Here is an 11,173-nt window from a genome sequence, read left to right as displayed (position 1 = left end):
CCCACACTATGCAAAAGTCCACCGTGACCATCCTAGCCCAGCTACCAGGGCCATGTGACAAGGACACACACTAGCAACAGAGGGAACCGGTGTCAGGTTAAAGCCATGCTCACTACCCGGAATGAATGCCTCTAACCAGAGCAAAAGCTGCCTCCTACAGGGAGACTCCTTTGGTGACTGACGGCGGGCCAAGCCTGGCAGGGTGGAAACCAGGGGTCGCGCCCCGGGCCCCGCCCCGGCCCCGCCCCCCTCGCCCACGTGGCGCACACACCTGGGGTGCGAGACGAGCCGGCGGTGCTGGGCTTCCAGGAGCTGCTGCTGCAGGAGGTATTGCTGGTGCAGGGCCTGAGGTAGGAAGGAGGGACCTGTGACGTCCTGGAACTGCAGGGTGGGCAGCGGGGTCAGCGACTGGTGCAGGGCGCCGCTGTGCTGGTGGGCCGGGGCCATGTGGGCGCTGAGGCCCGGCTGCGACTGCACGGGGTGGGCCAGGGGGAAGTCGGGAGCGAGCTGCTGCGGCTGCGGGGGGCCCAGGTGGAAGTGCCGGCAGGAGGTAGCGTGAGGAAGCTGAGACCTTTGAAAGGGGGCACCTGGAGAAGCAATGACAAAGACCCCATGAGGACGAGCCCTGCTACCCTCCCCAAGGGTCTCATCTCCCCCTACGCGCAACCTGCAGCCCCTGAAACTCAAAACCTTCATTAGAACCCAACAGTGTCATTATTTTTATATACAGATGACCATCAGTGCTGCCTGGTAAAGGCTCAGTGCAGAAGGTGTTGGAGGCAGGAGGCATATTTTGTTTAATAAATAGATAAGCATTCTCTTTTAAATTAACACACTAGTTAAAGGAATTTTAAGGTCCCAGGAGACAGTTTGGCTTTCTTGAATTTCTCCCAGGCAACTTTATTGATCCTGCTACTGCTAAGTCACTTCAGTCGTGTCCGACTCTGTGCGACCCCATAGACGGCAGCCAACCAGGCTCCCCCATCCCCGGGATTCTCCAGGCAAGAACACTGGAGTGGGCTGCCATTTCCTTCTCCAATGTAAGAAAGTGAAAAGTGAAAGTGAAGTCGCTCAGTCATGTCCGACTCTTCACGACCCCATGGACTGCAGCCTACCAGGCTCCTCCACCCATGGGATTTTCCAGGCAAGAGTACTGGAGTGGGCTGCCATTGCCTTCTGCTTACTGATCCTACTACCTTTTAAATAGATGCCTAGAGGAACAGCCTGCAATGCAGGAGACCCAAGTTTGGTCCCTGGGTTGGGAAGATCCCCTCAAGAAGGAAATGGATACCCACTCCAGTATTCTTGCCTGAGAAGTCCCAAGGGCAGAGGAGCCCAGTGGACTACAGTCCATGGGGTTGCAAAGAGTAGGACACAACTGAGCAACCAACACACACACACACACACACACGAGAAAATATAGTCCAGCCTAGTCAAGGTCTGAAGCCTTGGCTGGCCAGGACCCAGCCTGCAGAGAGCCCAAATTTCTGAGAAAACAAGTTGTTTTCCATGCAATTTTAAGAAAAAACCTAATCACACAAAATTTTAAGTATAATTAATTTGTTGTAATATCGTGATTTTTTTAAAAGCAAAAATTTCCAGCAATAAGCCAGGCTCACGCTTTATTTAATCTAGTCTCCACCACCTTCTAAATAAAATTGACCTTGATGATGGGAAAGTCTTGCAACTTCTCCATAAGCAGAGATCCAGCTCTCAGCACTGGAGTCCTTTAATAAGGAAGGAAATAGACTTGACGCCTCAGGAAGCTTTAAAGAGGCTTCCTGTTAAATGTGGCAGGTTCAACACATATCTGTTCCTTCCCAAACCCCACTGAAATGAGAGCAAAGGAATAAAGAGAAAATAAACAGACAAGGACAGGGAGAACAGGAGGCGTGACATCAGCAGGAAACAAATGTCAACAGATTTTTGGAAGACAGAAGCAGATGGAGGAATTGCAGAGCTGAGAAATTGGAAACAAAGTCCCCAATGAAGGTATGGACTTCCCTGTAGCTCAAACGGTAAAGAATCTGCCTGCAATGCAGGAGACCATTCAATCCCTGGGTCTGGAAGATCCTCTGGAGAAGGAAAGGGCAGTCCACTCAGTATTCTTGCCTGGAGAATCCCATGGGCAGCGAAGCCTGGCAGATAGTCTGTGGGGTCACAAAGACTTGGACACGACTGAGCAGTTAAACACACACACAATGAAGGTGCAGTCAATGAGAAATGGATAAATCTTGCCACACACGTGAAACGGTGTGGAGTTGGAGGTGGTGACTCCTTGGGAAGGCGGGAGAAATGGTGGTGCTGAGAATGGGGAGGCTGGTTGCCAACCTATATGAGGAGCAGTTCTTCCCTTTCCAGTGCAGTGACTGTCCCTCCCTCGCCCTGGCATTTTGCAGGGAAACTGAGCCAGAAAGGCCACAATAGTGGAGGACTGGGATGCAGCACTGCACTCCGACAGCGGGGTTAAGTGAAAGTCTACACATGCAACTTTGGAAACCTCTGTTCCCTTCTGGCACTTGGTTCCGTGGATGCTGCCCTCGTGTGCCCTTCTACTCCCCCCCACACCCCACGGCTCCAGGCTGGAAACTGGCCCCAGGAAGAGCTTGACAGATCCTTCTGGTTGGGCTGCTAAGTTGCTGCTAAGTCGCTTCAGTCGTGTCCGACTCTGTGCCACCCCATAGACGGCAGCCCACCAGGCTCCCCCGTCCCTGGGATTCTCCAGGCAAGAACACTGGAGTGGGTTGCCATTTCCTTCTCCAATGCAGGAAAGTGAAAAGTGAAAGTGAAGTCGCTCAGTCATGTCCGACTCTTCACGACCCCATGGACTGCAGCCTACCAGGCTCCTCCATCCATGGGATTTTGGTTGGAAGTACCTAATAAAATGGCAGAGTCCTCAGCTGGCCACTGCATAATAAAGCCACAAGTCGAAAGGTCCACGCATAGACACAGAGCGTCTGGAAGTTTTGGTGACCTACTCTTCAATGTGAACAGACAGCCAAGGATGGCTAGTCTCTTGAGGAAAAGTGAAAAGAGAGAGAGAATATACTAAATTAAAAAAAAAAGAAAACTCAGAGAAACAGAAGTAATGCAGGGATCCAAAAAAGAAAAAAAAGACCAATAAACTTCAAAACGTTTAAATTAATATCCTCAGAAAAAATAAGATATCGTGTCCATGAAACAACTGTAAGCTCCTTTAAAAGGAGCAATGAGGAGACAAAAGAGCGCTTGGAATTTAAAAATTATAAGAGGTGAACTCTGAAATTTAGCAGAAGGGTTGGAAGATGATACTGGATAATTTCCCAGGAAGCAAAACAAGAAAACAAGGAGATGAGGAGAAAGATGCCAAAGTTGAAGGGTTCAGTCAAAAGAGCCCACAGTTTTTCTAGTAAGAGAAAAAAATGGAGAAAATTCTGGAAAAAAGTATTTTTAAAATTTCCCAGAACTGAAGGTCAGCTTCTAGATAGAAAAGGTCCTCTGAGTGCCCAGCAAAATGTGGTGGGGATGGGGAGACCCATACAGTGAGGCGTCTCACAAGGAAACCCCCAAGCACTGGGGGCAAAGAGATGATTCACACCTTCCAGAGAGAAGGCACAGCAGTCCCATTAGAAGGTCAGGAAGCAGGACAGCACCAGATTTTTCAACAGCAATGTCAGAAGCTTGAAAACAGTGGAGCAACTGCCTTCAAGGTACTGCAGAGATGGGGGAGGGGGAGATTTTCAATCTAGAATTTGTGTCCAGCTGAACTTAATCAGGCATGAGACTAGAACAAGACTGTTTTCAAACATGCAAAAAAAAATTAAACTTCTCTGCACCCTTTCTCAAAGAGGTACTGATGCAAACCAGGAGAAAGGAGAAAAGAAATAGGGGGTGACACCTGGAAGAGAGGGTGTTTCCCAAGCACACAGCTGTACGGTAACTCCAGCAACCATTTCAAGGGGGGCAGGAGGGAGGGTGCACTGAAGGTATCTTGGGGGTAGATAAAAAATATAGGATTACCTTTAGGTTTGGCCACAATAAAATAATACTTGAAGAAATTATCCAATTTTATAGAGCATTTGTAAGAATTTATAAAACTGTCATAGAAAGCAGACAATTATTACCTCTGGGAAGGGAAAATATTGTTCAGAAAGTGTAATTATTATGTACTACTTGGTTCAGCAGTGAACAATCTCTATATATTAATAATGCAATAAGCATTAATAAACTATTTTAGAACAGAAAAAGACATTTATTCCATAATAAGAATAAAATTGACAATGTCAAAATTGAAAAATCAACAAATAGCATTTATTTAGAATTTATATTTATAAGAATTTATTTAGAAATTTACTTGGTAATTTATGTATTTCAGGAAGTAAATACTTAAAGAAGATCTGGGAGTGTTGAGATTCTAGTGGTGGGGCTGGGGTGGGGAGGGTGAAGGGCAGACAATCCCTGTTTTACTAAATGTGTCTTGTACTGGAGTTATTGTCTTTGTAAATGACATGCATGTCACTGATAGGTTTTTTAAAAAAATTTTTAATAAATATTTTTAAAACAAAATGGAACTAAAATGTATTTCTGGCTCACTGAAAGTAAGCCAGAAAAGAATTATCTGGAAGCTTAACTCCCACAAGCATTACAGATCAGTAGGCCTCCCTGCCTGGTGAATTCTGGCTTCCAGGAGTCCAGGGCTGTGGCCTGAGCAAGCTGGCTCTGGCTTCCTCCTTCTCCCTCACCACCATCTATCATCAACACAACTGTAAAAAATGGAGGAGAAGGCCTGCGCGACTAAAGGAAAGAGGGCAAGAGAGGAATGGAGAGCTGTCGAAACTAACGAAGTGAAAGACAGCCAGGACTGAGGAGGAAAGGAATGGGGTGACAAAAACAAAGAATATTGTGAAGACTCCAATCCACCACTGTCTGTTCAGTTACAATGTAAGCCATATATGTAACCATAGACTTTCTAGTATCCACCTTTAAAGAAGTCAAAAGAGACAGGTGAATGTAATTTTAATAATATATGTTGTATAACTCAGTATATCCAAAATGTTACTATTTCAACATATACTCAATATAAACATTTATTGAGGGACTTTCCTGGTGGCCCAGTGGTTAAGAATCTACCCGCAAATGCAGGAGACATGGGTTCGGACCCTGGTCCGGGAAGATTCCACATGCAGGGCAACTAAGCCTGTGCTTCACAACTTCTGAAGCCCATGTGCTCTCCGCATATTGCAGTGAAGACCCAGCACAGCCTAAATAAATAAATGAAATTACTTTTTTTAAAGTATTGGGATATTTTACATTTTTTTCATACTAAGTCTTCAAAATCCAGTGTACACCTAACGCAGTACATCTTGACCGCTTGCAGTTAGCAGCTTCCATGTTGGACAGTGCAGCTCTAAAGACCAGCTCCACACACAGAGCAAAGCATTTTAGCCAAGTTTGCTAACGTGTCTGGCCCCCCTGGCTTGCTGGTGAGATTCACACACCTTAACCTGATTGTCCAGCTCCATCCTCCTGATCCCCACCACCCCCACCAAACCCTCCACCATCATCCACACTGGACCACTCGAATCTCTAGACATCCACATTCCCACTCCGGGGCCACTGATCACGCTGGTGGCTGCCTTCCCCACCTTTAAAGGTCATATCACGACAACTCAGAAAATGCCTCTAGTGCCCACCAGCCCCCGGGGACACCTTCCTCCTCTGTGTTCCTATAGAAGGCCCTGTCGCTACCACTTCCTTGGCACCTGGCAGTAGCTACCTTGGGCTGTGACTTCATGCCTGCCAACCCCAGCTGGCCAAGCTTCATGTCTCACTGTTTCTGGATCCCGACACGCCTCCCTGGAGCTGGTGCTCAGTGAATAGCTGGTTGACTGACTGCTGAAGGGACTGCCGTGCTGAGGCCAGTTGAAGGCAAACTGATATGAAATTGAGAGGGAAGGAAGGTGGCCAATAGGGCTGGGGTGAGCTCTCGGTCTTAAAGCTGCAGCGCCTGGGGGATGGTCAGGCTGAGTGGGCTGGCATCCTCCACCTCAGGCACTGGTGGAGTCTCTCCCATCACGGGGAACAGCAGCTGCCTTCCTCCCACAGTCCCCTCCTGCCATGAGGGTGCCCACCCTGCGAGGTGGGGAGCTTTTCAGATTCCTGTGGAGGCCCCTTAGGAAGAAGACAGGCCACCACCCCAGCCTGGAGAGGTTTCCGATGTGCTGGGCAGTGAACACGGCTGCCTTCTCTCCTGGATGGACAGCAAAAGTGAACCAAAGTATCTATAGGTCCCGGATTGTTTCAGGCAATTTCTACATGCACAAGTCCTTTGACCTCTGTTCTGGGACTCTGTGCCCCTCTCCCCTTTCACCTCCATCCCCAGAGGGCTCTCAGTCACAGCCGCCCTACTCAGAAAGTAGATAAAGGCAGGAGACACCCATTCTGGGGCCCCAGCCTCTCCCCAGCCTGTGTCCTGTACTGTCTATGAAAGCAGCAGATAGCAGCTGCTGTATGTGGGCTCTAAGAGCAGAGGAGTGAAGTTCTTAGGGTACACAATTTGGGCCCCTGGCAAGCCAATGATCAGTGACATCTGAATAACTCTTACATCCCACAATGCCCCCATCAATAGACGACCTGCAATTTTTCCCATTAGAGTTACTCCTTTGGGTTAAAGAAATAATCTCCAGATGTCCTTGACTATACTGTCCATTTATCTTATTTCCCCAGGGCTGAAATGACAGCAGTTGGAAGATTCATCGTGAACGAAATAACATGATTAGGAAGTCGGGGAAAAAAGAGGGGTTACATTTTTTTTTTAAGTACCACATTAAAGGAACACAGCAAAGTATAAGACACACAGTAGTTTCAGAAATGTGAAAAGAAACATGTGCATCTTAGAATTCTGGAAACTGGTGCTCTCGGGTCCCTCTGAGAGCTAGCTGGGAGCGCCTTCAAGCAGGGGTGTTCCCCAGGGCGAGGCTGGGATGGGCAGGCCACCATGCGGGCCTTGCCCAGTGGCCACCTGGCACACACAGGCACCCCACAAGAGCTGGTGTTTGATCCGTGCCTCGTGGGCGGGGAGCCAAAAAGGCTGGCAGCTGGAGAGTGCGTGGATCAGAGGACAAGCCCCATGGGGAGGGGAAGGTGAAGGAGAAGCGGAGGATGTTGGGGCCACGGGCTGTGGGCCAGGTGGGTGGAGAAGACAGTGACGGAGCTCTCGCATCTCTGGAAGGTTCATTGACACTCATCTGGTAAGTGACAGAGCGGAGACTTGAGCTGAGGCCTTTACTGAAAGGCAGCGAGGAGGGTGGAGCCCGGGAATCAGGAAGCTTGATAAAGTAAGAGGCCCTTCCGAGGAGGAGAGCAGGGCAGAAACAAGGCCCGACACCCAGAGCATCCTCTGGGCCAGGCCCGGTTTCCTGGGGACAATGGAACAGGGGCAAGGGGGCAGAGGAGGCTAATTGGGAGCTGAGAGGAGCCAGGCTGAGAAGTCAGGAAGCCAGGGACAGCAGTGGAGACAGCAGAGCAGTGTGGCCAGCCGGGCTTCTCCAGAGCAGGCAGCGTCCTGCGCTGGAGGGATGTTCTAGCTGAATTCTCACCTGTACCAGCTTGATCTCAAGGAAAAGGGGCTTTCAGCCTCCAGAGCCCAGACCTGCGGGGCACTGTCTTCAAATCCTCAGACCAAGAAGGAAGGGAAGGAGCAAGCAGTGTGGAGACAGCCACCAGAGGGGCCCACTGCCCACCCCATGGCTCTGGGGATAACCGCCTCCTGCCGGTAGAGACCTCGGGGACGAGGCCACAGGCCCCCGGCCAGCCAGGCCAAACGTCCCCCACTTCTCTCGCGGATGGGTGCAGGACCCTGGGAGAAAAGGATGGAACCAAACCCTCCTGGGTCTCCAGGGAAGCTGGCATCCCCCCCTCCCCAGGCCAGTTCTAGGGCCCCAGGTTCCTGTTGTCCTCGGGTCACTGACCCGCCTCACTCTCCCTCAGAAATGGAGGCAGCACAGGAAGGCAGCGCCCACAGAAGAGTCGGAGGGGAGGAGAGGGTCAAAGAGGCCCCCTCCCACAGACCCTGGGATGGAGGGATGGAGACCAGCTGGCCAGCAGGCCCGGGAGGCTTCCCCTTGTCTCTGCTGAGTGCTTCTTGAAGCCAGGTCTGGAGCCAGAGTCTGCTCCTCTCTGAAAAGCCAAGCTCTCAAGTAGCAAAGAAAATCGGTCTTTTGAAAGTAGATTTCTGCCCCCAAGCAGCCAGGAGGAAGGCCTCTGGTACCGAAGAGGCTTTCAGAGCCAGGCAGAGTTACCCCGTGGAGGGGCCCAGTCGTAGGGCCAGGGTGCCTTCCCTCGCTGTCAGACCTGCAGGGACAGTCCACCTCTCCGGGCCTCAGACTGTGACCCACAATGATGACACCCCATCCTACACGCTTGCTAATGTTTCTCAGCTGTGGGGTAGGGGCACGGCAGGCATCTTCTGGCTCAGCCTCTCTCTGACTCGTGGGGGACCCCGGGGCAGTCACAACACTCAGTTCACAAGGTCTGCCATCCCACCTCCTGCTGGGAAAAGCCTGTGTGTTCTGTGCCATGTCCGGCACCAGAAGTGAGCTCGAAGCGGTGAGAGGCAATAGTCAACCAGCGCTCACTTTCAAAATCCATCTTCCAGTGGCTGCTGTGTCATTCTAAAGCCAGTTTTGAGCAATCCATCCCTTGCAAACACCCTTTCTGGCCTTTCTCTCTCTCTCTCTCTCTCTGCTCCCCGTGACCTTCTCTCTTACCTCTCCCGGACCCCCAGGGGACTTGCCTGACCCCTGACCCCATACCCTACCTCCCAAGACTGTCTGCATTCTGTCAGCATTAAACACCCAAGGCAAATGTTAACTCTGGGATAGAACCTCCTGTTGGGTTTGTGGCACTGGCTTTCACACTTCGCGTTTCCTTTCTGCACAAATTTTATCTCTAATAATCGGCTGTATAGTGAGTGATTTCAGGACAAATACCATACAGTGAGTGTCCTTTGTTCTTAGAAGGATTTACGAAACTTACAAGAGGGAAGGGAGAGAAAATGAGAGACAGGGAATGAAAATCAGGGAAGTGGGAAGAAGAGAAGGAAAGAAAGAAGAGAAAGACTTTCATTATCTTAGAAAAGTTCACTATTAGTTTATTAGCTAGTAAGGAAATACAAGGGCTTCCGTGGTGGCTCAGATAGTAAAGAATCTGCCTGCAATGCAGGAGACCCAGGTTTGATCCCTGAGTTGGGAAGATCCCCTGGAGGAGGCATGGCAACCCACTCCAGTATTCTTGCCTGGGAAATCCCATGGACAGAGGAGCCTGGCGTGCTACAGTCCACAGGGTAGCAAAGAGACAATTGAGCAAATAACACACACATGCGTGCGTGCACGCGCACGCACACACACACAAGGAAATACACAACTGCAGGGAATCCTTGAATATTTGAGTTAAATGAGGCTCAGAGACCACACAGCCTTTGTTCTACAAGATGAGGATCTCGAGGAGGCTGGAAAAGGGGGACGGCTTTTCCAAGTGCTTTCAGGTAGTTATGGCTGAGTTGGGACTGGAGTCCAGGCCTCTGAGTCCCTGTGTGGTGTGTTCCACCCTGTGCTGCACTTCAGAGTGCCCTCACCCAGCACCAGCTCCTCATGTGCCCACACCAGTCCATACACAGTGCCCAGGAGCTGCAGTGCCCAGGTGCTGGTGGTCTCCCTGCCCCTCCCCCTCCCCATCCCCATCCTAAGCCTCCCCCAGGAGGAAGCCTTTCCTTCCGAAGGGAGTAACTGGGAGGTGACAAGGACCAGCAGCTGGTGCCCGTGGGAGCAGTCTGAATCTCTGCTGTGACAGATGCTGAGGAGTGGCTGTGGTGGTTGACATTGCTTAGGCCCAGTCAGTTCACCTTGTCCAGCAGCCCCAGGCCTCTTCCCTGGCCTAAGAACAAGACCCAGCTTTTTGGAGTAGGCCAAGGTCTTTGCAGCCCATTGGCTCCTCCTGGCAGAAGGCAACCGCTGCTTTAGCAGGGTCCCTGGGAATCCTCCCATGTAAAGCTTTGGCCCTACGATTCACAGTTTTAACTGATAAAGAGGGATGGGGGAAATTCTAGGGTCCTGGCACCAATTCTGGGGACCTTGTGTTAATACGGACACCTAAACTGAAGTCTGATGAGGAGACCAGGGCTGGGAGGGGACTTGAGTTGCCCAAAAGGAGGAACAGCTGAGGAATCCAGGCATGAGCAGCGCAGAGGCGACTCTGGGTCAGGGAACACTCAGGCAAAGGGAATCACACTTTTTGGTGGATTTGGGTCAAGGTTAGGAAGACATTTCTTAGAATTCACTTGTCCTCCAAAGTTCCTCATCACTGGGCATGTCCATGCAGAGGCCGGGCAGCTGCCTGGCAGAGGAGTGTGAACACTGGAGAGGGAGATGGCCCTGGATCACTTCCAGGGCCTCTTCTGTGCTCACTAGGAGATGATGCAAACTCATCGCAGCATCTACCCCCTGCCTGAGCACAGGTAGGCCAAATTGGTCTTTGGAGGCACAGAAAGCCTGTTCTGGGTGGGGGGGAAAGAGGAAGGAACACAGCAACAAACAGAGAGCACACCTGAGTCCTCAGGGCCCAGACCTGCAGGTGCAAGGAGGAGGGGCCAGCCTCAGGCAGGCAACCAAAGACAGACTCCCTCCTCTACTCAACACGGTCCCAGGAGCCTCCCCTCCCTCTGCACTGATACAGCTCAGAACTTTGGTTTCCTGCATCTTCTGAGCCTCCCAATGGCCCCCACTGACTTCTCCATCCTGGGACATGTTCAAGTTTCACGTTGCTAGGTAATGCATCCTTTGTGATCCTCTCAGATGCAGGATGCTTGGGGAGATGATACTGGAAAGATGGAGGAGGGTGCAAATTGTGGGATGTCTGAATGGCAGGACCAGGAGGTTGGGGTGTACCTCGTGAGACAACTACTTCAGAGAAATCAGAGATGAAGAATATGGCTCATCTGCCCAGAACAGCTTCCTAGGCTGTTCTTCCTGGCCTCCTTACTTACTCCAGGTAAACTGAATTAACCTCTTTGGATCTAGTTGCTTGATCGAAAGAATATTCCCTGGCTCAGCTTCTTGGTCTGCTTTCCTTCCTCGGCATAGTTTGGTTTTTTTGACCAACGGGAACAAACAGGGCTTAGAAAGGAAATGATATGCCC

The sequence above is a fragment of the Bos mutus genome, chromosome 24 (assembly GCF_027580195.1).
Source record: "Bos mutus isolate GX-2022 chromosome 24, NWIPB_WYAK_1.1, whole genome shotgun sequence".
Lineage (NCBI taxonomy): Eukaryota > Metazoa > Chordata > Mammalia > Artiodactyla > Bovidae > Bos > Bos mutus.
The sequence above is the reverse complement of the archived record's forward strand: the minus strand, read 5'-3'. Positions refer to the sequence as shown.